Source organism: Solea solea, chromosome 13, assembly GCF_958295425.1.
Source record: "Solea solea chromosome 13, fSolSol10.1, whole genome shotgun sequence".
Taxonomy (NCBI): domain Eukaryota; kingdom Metazoa; phylum Chordata; class Actinopteri; order Pleuronectiformes; family Soleidae; genus Solea; species Solea solea.
The window spans coordinates 17,286,050-17,299,011 of NC_081146.1; positions in this window are offsets into that span (position 1 = coordinate 17,286,050).

The window sequence follows — 12,962 nt, forward strand, 5'->3', positions numbered from 1 at the left end:
GCCCCACTAAACTGTCAGCTCATCTTAATGTGTGTCGGGCAGCTGCTGTTAATGCTACCTGTAATCCCTTGGAGATTAGACCCTGGAGAGGACTTTCTTGTCTTCAGCCATAGAGGCCAGGTTAGCTAGACAGTATGATAGGCTTACATCAGGTTAGAGCTGTACCTGATCAGCTTATCAGTCAACAGTAAGGGTGACGACACTGTCTGACAACTATTCAAGTCTTTGGGAGAGAATCGCTCTGCTGTAACGCGATTATGTTATGGTCTGTCACGTTGAAAAATCACACTTTCTGAAGCAGGTAGACTTCATTTACCTTCCACTGTAGCCAGCAGCTCATCAAGATGACACATGTATGACAGTGAGATCTGTTTGAATTTTAGTTACATGGCATTGGCATCAACTCCTACCGTGACCCTCAAATTACATAGATAATGGATGGGAAAATGAAGGTAAAGAGAAGATTCAGTGATGGTGGGGGTCAAGGAAACGGTGAAGGGAAAACAAAGAGTGCTAAGCAGAGCAAAAAGTAGCCTGCTCCATGATGCTCAGGACTGGGGCATGCTAAGTTTCCTAAGGTGAGGGAGTGAATGGAAAAGAAGAGCAGGGCTCCAGCTGGCTAATCCATCTCTGTCTGTTTTAGTGGGAGATGTTGGGAGTGCTAAAGATGGATGAGGCATGCAGTCCTAATCCTGCCCTGTCCAGTCACACAAACGGGCCTGGTGATGAAATAGTGTTTTGGCTATGAGCAGGGACTGCCTAACCCACTCCCTTTTTTCTGGGAATGGAGATGCAGGAAAATCAGAGAGTTGGATCAGTGGGAATGGATCAGTCAAATAACACCTGACATGTAGGGGAGAGTTGTGAGAAGATAAGTGCTCCATTCGCCACGCAGTTGGCTATCCAGAACTCAGTTAACAAATTCACTGCATATCCAGCAGCTATGACCACGTCCAAGCGTTTGATCACTTTCAATTAGCTTTGAATATTAACACATGTACACCACAATAAATGCACATTCATTATTTGGATGTACTTGCATTGATTTGCCTGGCTTGTCATGTCCAATTAACTTGGTTTTCACAATGGGACACATTTTGTGGAAAATAATGCTTGACAAGCATGCATTGAAAGATTATTTTTATTTTTTTTTGCCATGGATGCAAGGCTGGGAGTCGGCTACATTCCATATGTCCATTCACGACTTTCTCTGCTTTACTATATACTTATCAAGAGATGTGGAAAGGTGAAGACTTGTATTGTGTAATAAAAGACAAGCACTGCATATGAGGCAGTGGGGGGTCACCTGACAAAGTGATGCTTTTCTCTATGGTCATTGTACAAGTGTCATTGATGATCTTCTTGTATCTTCCCCAATACACTTGCACCAGCATGGACTCATTTGTTTTCTCTAAGGGCATCTATGCCAGGAAATCATTTCCTTGCAAAGCAGGATAGCATACCTGAGTGTACTGTAGTCGCTCTCTCTGTGTCTGTGTGTGAGAGAGAGAGAGATAGAGACGAGGAAGGGGTGGATGGGAGTTGGGTTAGAATTTGTGGTTATGAAAGCATAATTATAATTGTGCAGACAATGTGCAGGCATGTCTTTGTGTCAGCTCGAGTTCATGTATGCATGCGATTGTTTGAGACCATGTGGTATTTTCAGCAATATGAAGAGCTTGTGCTGGTGGAATTAAAACTATTGGCTTCAGGGTGCTTGTACCGGGAGGCTCCAGACTGCTGCGATATTCTTTCAGAGGATGTCCTGTGGCCTCCGGGGGCCTTTCTGGTTGTTGCGCTGGCTCCTCAGCTCCAGGCTCTCTGGCAGAGGCCTCGACCCGTGCGCATGTCGAGGCTGCATCCTGTCTGCAGACTCTGTCACAGTGTAGTGCATGTGTCAAATCAGAGACGGGGCAAGTTGCTGGCTCCAACAGACAGTTGTTCTTTCCAGCTCAGGCTTCCCAAACCGCAAATCCCCTCTCAGGGCGTCTTCTCAGCCAGAATGCACAGGCTCACCCCACATGGCCTGGGGCCTAATTACAAAAAGGAGGGAAAACCAGAATTGGCTACTGATTGAACTTCCTGGGTGAATGTTAATGGCAACCACAGAGGGATATTTTATACCCTGAGAGGGATGCAGCGGAGGCTGTGAGTATGTCGAATGATTGGAGGCTTGCACAGACAGGAATTTACATTGGTTTATGAATGCAAACAAGTTAATGCTATTCTATTCCATAGGTATTATGAGACATCTCACCTGTGTCTAATACCATCCCGGTATGTTAAACACTATTTTACGACAGTACTTACAGAGACGTTCCATGGCATTATGACAAACATTCCACCTGGGAACAATAGGACACACATTCCTGCGCATTACAGCTTTGATACTGTGTGAATGCTTTCTTTTTTTGAGTTATGACCCACATAACAGTGATGAAATGTAGTTGGTACATTCACTGAAGTACTTAACATGTTACGCTTAAGAGAGCTAGACCAGCTGTTTCCCCCCCCTTTCCAATGTTTATATCTAAACTCAGCTGATTTTAGTGTATAAAAATTGCAAAAGGGGGGAAATGGCTGAACACGGCTAACCAGCTGCTAGTTGTAGTAGCTTCATTTTTAGTGTATATAAATGAGTGAGGCATCAATCATCACAGATTGGTGTTTTTTTATTATCCATGTAGCAGTCTACAAAAACAAGCATGCAATGTTTTTCCCCCTAAACGGTTAAACTATTCTACACTTTTTATGCTGTCCTTACTCAGCATTCTAATTCCAAAGCATTTCTTTATGTTCTAATTGATGCTGTGATAATCGCAATAATCAGATTTTTTTTTAAAACTCATTTTCACAGATAAATGTTTCATGTGATCATCAAACGGCCACTCTGAGCCTCATGTCTCATTCCCAAAACAACAGAGGAAGTCGGGGTTGAAAGTACTCAAAATAAAATTGACATGTAATAAAATTGACTTGTCAAAGTCACTTCCTTCAAAGAAAATAAAAGCCCTACACGTCTCCTCACTGAGGATCTGGCAACCCTTTTTAACTGGTTATGAATAAGCACTCAAGATCATGGTTTTGTTTCATATAAAAAAAAATTGTGACTTCAGACAGTGTGTTTATTTACCACTATCTTTAACATTGACAACGGATTTCTGATACATAAACCAAAGACTGGATGCAAACCCAGGTCTTTAGCATTCCAATCAACCACCTGCTTGTGTCGCTGTAGTTAATAAATGTAGTCATTTTAAAAATGGAAACAGGCCTATGTTTTCCCACGAAGCATTATTAATTGTATCCATGTGTGATTGTAAGAGCTGGGGCTACGCATGGCTTATCAGTTGGCCGATTCTTCAGCCTTAATGGTAGCCATTTGTACACTCCACTGTCTCTGGGGTGGTCACTTTTCATTTCCCCAACTATGATAACTGGAAAACACAGAAGGGTTTACGGAGCACAAGGAGCCCTGGTGAAAAAAAAAGGCCCGATTCAGCCTGGTGTTGTTTGATATGTGGAAATTATGGCATCGGTGAGAGATTTAAGGCTCCATCTGCAGGACGCACTGACATGCAATGTGGTCGGCCGACTTGCTTTGACTGTATTCACTTACCCACTGTTCACTTGCCGTCTCATTTTTGCAGCATAGTAACGTTACTGTATTACAACCTTCCTCACATATAGCCAGTCAGGACCCATCACCGTCTGCTCCCAGTGACATGATCCGTAATAGACACAAAGACACACACAGTGTACCTTCTGTTGTGGATGAGAAGGGGGAATTTTCAAGTTGCCTTGTGCGATGAAGGGGAATGAACTCTGCCGTGTTATTGCCACGTACAATTTTATGTGTGGTCACGTAGACACACATACGCACCAATGGATACTTATGTCACACGCACTCACACATTCACACACATTCTCGTCAGTGTAAACTTGGCAGGCTGGCGATGCTACCATCTGCTTGTGGGGAGAGGGATATGGCAGGCGGACGACCACAAACAGCCAAGGTAATGGTGATGGGTTCCACTCAGTCTCTATCTTCCAGACAGCAGTAGACTCCTCATTCCACAGCATTTGGACTTTGTACAACATGAGCCACGGCACAACGACAAAGTGTTTCTCCAGTTCGCTGGCAACTACTGCAACATTTCTCAGACATTTACGTCGTTTTTGTAAACCAAACAGAATCTCTTATTCATACAGTTATTACCCATGTAAATCTCAGAGCCAGTTTCCGCCGATACTTCCAGGTAGGGCTTTTTTTTTTTGTTTTTTTTCTTCAAATAAATGCAAATTGTGGTAGAAATCTGCTGGTGGAGAGTGCTTTGCTCTTGGAGGCACCCAAAGGAAGAAACAGAAACAGAATATCCAGCAGACTAATAGAAAAACGGAAAAACAAAAATAAAAGAACACGGTTTATAAGCTGCATCATTCACAAAATGAATAGTTGGAATCACTGCTGGGACAAACTATTTCAGCAAAAATAATCCAAAGGCACACACACACAGACAATTGAGGCTACTTTTGTTTTTTGTGTGTGTAGCATTTGCTCATCTGAACTGCAGACAGCACTCTTAATTATGTATTTCTCTATTTCAGGAACACAAACATTGGAACCACTAATGATACTTGAATCTGGGTTTGAGTGATAGGCTCTCATCCAACAATATAGGTGTAAACTGAAACATATAAATTACTACATTTCCTATATTATATGCCTCAGTTGATCAGTTAAATTGCGGTTGCCCCCTTGTGACCTTCTCTCAGTATTAGTATTGGCTAAAGTTTGCAGTTCTTTTCTTTGGTTTGCGATGGAGCCAAACCATAGAGTTCAATTTCACCACACACTCCTTTTTGGTCAAATTGGGATCTTTTACATGAAAACATGCCATACGGGCACTGCGATGAGGATTTCCACTGTCTGTCTCGTTGCAGTTGTTTGTAACGAGCTTGACATTGTGGATGTGTTGCACTTTGCAAAAGAGCATGAAGCATCATAATCAATATTGGCAGCTTTCCACTTTGTTCATCCTTAATTATTCATCAGTTGAGCATGAAAAACAGCACAGAAGGAATAATTATAGACTCTGGGGAGGCAGACAACAAATATGTCATAGTGTTTCACATGCTTCCATATCTTATGTGGTTACTTAAAAAGACTATTTCTTTATAATAACAATGTGTCACAAGGAAATGCAATAACAGTGTGAGGCATTGATCGCTGTTATGAGCCTGCACAGATTGATCACCCAAATCCACTGCCCTTCTTTACTCTACATCTTAACAGTGAGTCTCTGGGGTTTAACATCACTGGTGGAAAACAACAGAGTGCATTAACTAGGGTAGTACTGTAAGTGCAAGTAGGGAAATAGGGAAGTGCAATTAGAGGTTATACACTTGACTTGAGTGTCCATTCAATGGTTAATTTATTCGTTTACCACACTGCAGTTCAGAGAGAAGTTTTGCAGTTTTCCATGTAATACACTTCTTTTACGAGCTGTTGTGTGTGCATTGTTTACTAAACTAGTCGCTTACAACCGCAGTTATGCTGGATAATGTTTATTTTATGATGATTCAGCGCGTGTACAACCTTTCCATTTTAAAATATTACCTCCACGACCACACCTCGGCTGACTACATTAAAATGCTGCCTGTGTGTGTGTGAATATAAAGCAGAAATTGTCCTTTTATTTTTCTTAATGCATTTTGCTGATTAGACGGATGGGAGCATTTCTACATCACTGCACTGGAGCGTTTCTCTACTGAAATGGATCTATCACTGAAAAACAATAATAAATATTCAAGAAATATTATCACACAGGCTTTAGGTAGAATTACTTAAAATGATACCCAGGCTGGTTTCATAGCTATGTTTGTATCAGCACATCCAGAGGTGCACTGACAACCCCGCAGCGAACAAAAAGGAGGTGATCGGGTTCTTCTTAAAGCGATCAAATTCTGCAAGGTCCAGTGAAGTTTACCCTCTCTCTGGCAATGGAGACACTTCAGTAGGGCTCAATAATCCCAACTGCCACTGCCGCCTCACGTTAAGCCCGCTGTTTTACAGCAATGCAACACTTCCAGAGATCTGGACAAATAATACATATCACATGCTGGATGATGCATTCTCATCCTCAAGGGTAGGGTTACCTTCATGGCGAATGTTTGTCAATAATTACACTGTTTATATCTCTGGAAACTTTCTGCAAGAAATGTCTCCTTGGAAAATAATCATTGATGCAAATTTGTTTTGTTGTGGAGGCTATGCGTCAGTCCAAGATCGAGACCGGTCCGGTTTCCTCGCAGCCCAAATTGGACTATTTTTTCTTCCGAGAGGTCTCAGCGAGTGGGATTAAAAAAACCAAAACTATTAAGTTCCTCGACTGAGAGCATTACTGCTTTGCCCTCGTGCGTCAACACTCTTATGGTTCTTATTTTCTTTTGATACATTGTTGGAGTGTTATCAAGCCCTTAATGGAGTAGAGTCTGTAAGTCTACCTGAAAGCGTGGTGGGTATACTTGAAGCAGGAAAGGCAACTTTAACACATGGTCGTGTACACTTGGAACCGTGGTGTACTTACAGTTGAAAAGTTGGATTGACTTGGTGCAAATTGCTCGATCGTTTGGTGGAAACAAGCAAGAGCAGGGTTGACATTTTCCTCAGGCAGATCATCTGATCTCATGCAGATACATGTGAAGTGTAGAGGGACCCATGACGGTCTCTTTTTTGGCTTTGGCGCATCCCTTCAGATTAATAATACGTACAGGCTCAATCTCCCAGAGACAACAGCATGATTCAAACTGACGGATCAAGGGTTGGCACTTGGTGAGACATTCCATCTCACTTCTTTTTCTCACTGCTATTACAGATGTCATTGCTGCCATCACTCACTCCTTCAGCCACAATAACAGCATTAAGTGTTACATATTACCAGGGCTATTTTTTTAAGGGTTGGATCACATGTTCCTTGTCTGTTAACGGTAAAATAAGGAAAGCAAACGGTCCGTCATCAGGAGGGCTGGAGAGTTGTTAACTACTCGTGGCTGTCCTGTCCAGGCTGGACCAAATCATCCTGAACAGATGCCCTGATCCAGCTCACTGGCATCTCAGCTCACTCTCCTCTCCACTTGTTGGTCGGCTCTGGAGTCTGGGAATCAGGGATGCTGTCACTCATCATCAGCCAGTCAAGAGGGAAGCCAGAGCTTTATATGGATGCCAAAGTGGAGGGGGTTAGTATGACAACAAGCCAGCGGCTGTGAATCCCCAGCTGCTGGTGCTGTTATTTTTAGTTGAAGCAAAAAAAGTACGCAGTCGCGGTGGTTGCAGCCGCAGCAATAATGTTTGAGTAACAGATACAGGAACAGATACTTTTACTGATTGTAATTATAAGAGCGGGGAAGCTGCACTGTTTTATTATCGATTATTCAAGCGTTATTACTCTGGCATATTTAATTAATCTCAGAGTTGGAAATGAAATGTTTCTTTAAATTAATAAATCTTTTTAACAGTTTTGTGGCCGAGACTAAATTGTGGCTGGGTGGACTCCATATTTTGCATTTAACAAATGGAAATACTTTTTTTTTTTTTAACCATCCAATCTGGATGAAAATACAAAGAAGAGTCTGTCCATAATATCAGAGCCAGTATGATGGAAGACGCATACTTAACATCCCAGTGAAATCATACATAAGCAGCATTAAAAAGCTTATTTCCATACACGGTTTTGAAACTGCCATCATTTTACACCTGTTGAAACTGACCACCTTCAGAAAAAGAGTCATTTCATTTTTAATTTGTATTCAAATGTGTGTGAACGAACAAAGCAAACTCAAATGACAACTGTAGCGTGGGAAAATGTTGCTTTTCCGGTCTATGTGGACAATATTCATTGCACTGATAATATACTGTAGACAGCCTGGTTCTACCTCTGTGACACATATTTAGTCAGGCTCCATCAACAACGCACGTTTCAACAGCGAAGCTATTTAAAGTGTTTCACGGGAAAATATAGGCATCATGACAAATTACAAGAGCAACACAAGACCGCGCAGCGAAAGAGAAAACATTTAGAAAGAAATAACAATAAAAAAAAGGTAAATTAAGACATGAATTCAAAAAGTAATAGTGCGGCGTAAAGGAAAAAAAAAAAAGTCTGATTTAATAAAGGATGTGGTAAAAAAAGGAAAGTATGTTCCTTTTGGTCAAAACTATACGAGCATGGTGAACCATAGACCATCTCCACCTCCAACCGTGGAAGAAAAAGAAGGAAGCAATAATGTGAATAGCGGGCCACACCGCAGTCCATTCTCAGCCATAACACATCACTAATAATCCGGATATCTGTAATGATTTGGGACTGTAAGGAGGTGTGAAGATAAATCCTTTACGTCGTTACATTTATGCTTTTTATGCTGCACTTTTTCAAAACAGTGTCTTGTGGTCGCGATATAATTCAAACTACACTGACATTTGGTCCATTTCTAAAGCTGTACTTTATCCCCAAATGTTTTACTAATAGAAATACACATCATTTGCGGTTAATATTGTCAGGGCCCTGCAACAAAATCTGATTGGAACAAAAACAACTGTTAGGTTGAGTCCACAGTGTATATTAATTAAGTTAATGTATGCTTTACTTCCAAATTCTTTTTGGAATGTAAATGTACAATTGTGTTAAACAAATATTTAATCTTAAACAGAAATTCATATAATTCCCAGTAGAATATACTGTAGGGAATTCTGGTTTCCTGGAACTATATGTTTGGCGCTATCACATGTCAGTATTGGCATGTTTGGTCTGCATTAACATGTCTAAGACAAGCCAGAGTAAAGTCCTGAGAAATGGCCATGGCCATTCAATAAACGTGATGGCTCAATACAGGAAGTGTCAAAGTAATGTCTGAGGATCCAACATGATTTATTTTGCTGACCTGTCCTGTTGACACGAAAACTTGTCCTGCGTGAGGAGCCTTCTCAGAAAAAAAATTTTTTCTCTTCATGAGAATCAAAAAACTTGTGACCATATGAACACAATTCTATTCTTTTGTATCTTCATTTTTCCCCCCCTTAGATTACATGCATATGTGCTGATTGTCAGACAAATCATAGTCTACTCTTAACCTCATATACCCTTGGATCCAGATGCGTTGGTCATGCTTTCTCTATATAAACTCCACATGAATGAATATGTTGACTTACGCTATAAATCAGGTGAAAAATAGGGTCAGTTTCTCACAGATTTACAAACAAACTACCCTCTTTTTGCAACCTCTAGAACTTTTTTTTTTTAACAAGGGGCAGTTACATAGAAATGCACTTTTCACCTTCACAATTATCATTTTTAAATGACAATGTAACCAAATGTAAGTCACACAAAAGTGAAACAATTAAAAACATTCTGCCTCTCTTTCACATCTGGAGTCAGATAACATAATAGGAGGTGAATGTATGTATCTGTCAGGTTTCAAATCCCTCTGATTTCAAAGCACAATTCCTTACCAGCTGAGCTAATGGGGATTAAATAGAATTTCTCTCCCTCTCCGTAGGGCCGGACTTTGGACACACCTGCTCTTGAGTTTCTCCACTGATTGCAATTCAAGCAAATACAGGATTCAGACACTTCTGCATTGCCTTCACTTTCCAGACCCAAAGACTATATATACACACACACAATCTATGAGCAAGACTTAAAAATGTCATCTTAGTTTCGCATGTGCCTGAAACTGAAGGGAATGTCAGTATTTCTGCTGAAAACAGCACACGTTTTCAAAACAAACATTTTCTCTAAAACCCCCTCACAAAAAACAAATGTCAAACTCCCTTTGTCTGGTTGAATCTGAACCACAAATCATACACATCCTCCCAGCGAGCTAACCAGTAGTAGTTTATATATTACAGTCTACACTTAAGTTTCTGTTCTGACAGATTGACTTTTCAAAGGACACCTTAAAAGCTGCAATCTGGGGGTCAGAGAAGGAAGATTCTGGAGGGATACCATGCTTAGTCCGTAACAATGAGGAAACGTATTGTTACCTAAACCATCTCGAATCCACGTGGGCGAAGAGAAATGCAGGAGTGATTTGACTTGTGTAAAAATATGTGCGAATGTGCACCAGGTCACCGTGTCAGATTTGACTCCTGGAGAGCGCTTGGCTCAACAGCGAAAAGACTCCGTGTTACTAAACCGAGCCGTTAATGTTGGGTAGATGAGTGGTCTGGCCTATGGGCCTCAATGATCAGCGGGGGTCCTGTGGTAGGAAGTCGCGGTCTGTAGAAGCCAAGCGAGGAGCTTGGGAAGCGTGAAGCCCAATACACATGGCCCGCTGACTGGACCCGAGTACAAATAGATATAAGGTGTCTGGGAAAATATGTGAATATTTTGAATTCATCACATTTAGAGACCACAGAAGACACTGAATCTCACCGATCTGTCTCATGCTTGATGTCTCCTCACAAATATAAACAGGGAATCGCTTGTGCAAAGTATGCAAATGTTATTTCATCCTCTACGTTTTTGCTTTCGTTCGCACTGTATTCCATAGGGGAACGGAGCAAGAATGCGGGATTACTCTATGTAATGTATATCATCCAGAAGGACATGCGAGTATGATCACGCGATTCACTGAATAAATGGAGTGTTTGGCCATGAATGGCTTCAACACAGAACACAAGTCAGTAATAATCATTTCCAGTTCATCTGAATGTTAAAACACATTGTAACCTCCTTTGAAAAAAACCCAACAAAACAGTTTGGCTGCTGTTGGATTTTAGTCATAAAAGACTGTTTTCAGTCTTGAATTTTGTGAACTTGTGACCATTGACTTTGGCTGAACATTTAGAAAAAAAAGGGCAAAAATAAAGTTTTAATGTGTTATTTTATTCAGTGTCAGATTTGAGCTATTTCCAGCTGTTGTCATTTTTTTATTGTGGACTTGGGCAAGCGATTAAAACTATTAAAGTTACAGTTGCATGATCTGGAGCATGTCAATAATATATTCTCTACATCTCCAATATACTATAACATATACAATTAAGTCAATTTAAAGTAAATAAGTGTGAGACTTTGGATTCTTTTTTTGGCTTTTCCAGGCCAATAAATAATTATTTTTTTATTGGAGTTTGAATGAGTTTTTTTTATTAAGTGAGATAATGCATTGAACTTCAAAATGTTAGATCATGCACAGTGTTGATATTTGGCGCGTCGGCTCTGACTTCATCTGTCCTAACAAGTTGGATGTGGGTTTTATGAAATGATATATGAGCAGCAGCAGAAGCAGCAGCAGCAGCAGCAGCAGCAGAGCTCTGGTGAGCAGTGTGGCAGCAGGTATACAGAGCCACCATGATAACAATTTTCTGAACTAAAACACTGCATAACTGTATGTATTATGTATGTATGTGCAGTGACAGTATGATATACACTTTTTGGATTATTGTAAATAAAGAGAACATTCCTTTTTTGTTTGTTATGTGATGACCAAACCATGAAACTTCCAACTAAATAAAAGTAGTAATGGTGTCACGCAGCAAACAAGGACACTGCTTTACTGGATTACTTTATTTTTTATTCCCATGTAAATGATCAGAATCATTATTGCATTCATTGTCAATGTATGTTCATACGACAGCATTAAAAATGGCCATTCAGTGGCACAAAACAGAAAAAACACCAGACAGTGGATATAATAAAGGTCATAAAATCAGAGTAATTAAAAAGTACAGTAACAAAGAGAAAAGCAAATCTTTATGTCTGATTATATAAAGTATGTGCATTGCAGCATGAGTGTGCAACACCTTGTTATTGTGTTTTCTTATTAAATTTACAGATTGCTTTTGGACCAAATATCTGTTTCTGAATCTGTAAGCGTGTGTTTTGGACAACCCATACTGTCTTGCTAGAGGTCAACAGACAGTGTGGTTCCTTTATTTATCCTTTAGGATTAGTGAGATGTATTATTTTCCATAGAAAATAATACAGAACAGGACAAATTATAGTATTTTGCATTCAATAACTATATCACCATGAAAAACCTTTTTTTTTTTTTAAATAGATGTTTGAACCAGTCATCCTAAAGAAGTATTCTACGTCTAACCGAAAGTAACTTACTACAAATCCATTCATAAAAGAGATGACAGCCTCATTTTCATTACTTCCAATAAACACACTTTCCATCAATATCACCTCTGAACCGTGACAGCATTTGGCTGACTGGATAAAACAAATGTGTAATTTTAAAATGAAATTCTCTGGTTTTGCTGGGAACACGATATTTGTTATTAAATTCCAAACTGACTTTGACTTAATATTCTCACAATTAGGCTCCCAAAATAGCTTGGCAGGATGAGACACAGACCCCTGGCAACGTCAAGCTATTGGTACATTTTGTCTTTGAAGCATATGGCACGTTAAAAAAAAGGTTACATTTACGTTGTGGATTCACATGAAGCGTGCAGTTTTCCTTACCAAAGGAAGGTATTGCACTTGCCCCCGGTATTAAAAGTCCATTATCATTTTAGTTGGAATTATGTGACCACAAATATGTTATTTTTTTAAATCTAGCAATAATACAATTACATCCAGTTGTTGACGTCTTCTAGTTGTTATGGCAGCCACTCCAGCAAAAAATGAAAAATACATCAATATCATGTGATAACGTGATTAGTTGATAGTAAAAAAAAACAACTGTACTTTGGGTCACAACACACCCATTTTGGATGCAGGTGAGATTGTGAAACTTGGATCCAAGGAGAAATGACGTCCCATGCATTTTAAAATCCTTCTTAATGTCTTCAAAGTTATCACTATTACCTTTCATCCTGTCCTACAAACAATGAACACACATAACATAACCTCTTCTCAGACAGGTATTTATCATGTATCACATTTTTCACAATAAACTTTTCACATTATACAGTATTATGCTACTGTAATTTTTCACATTGATCAGTTAAATGA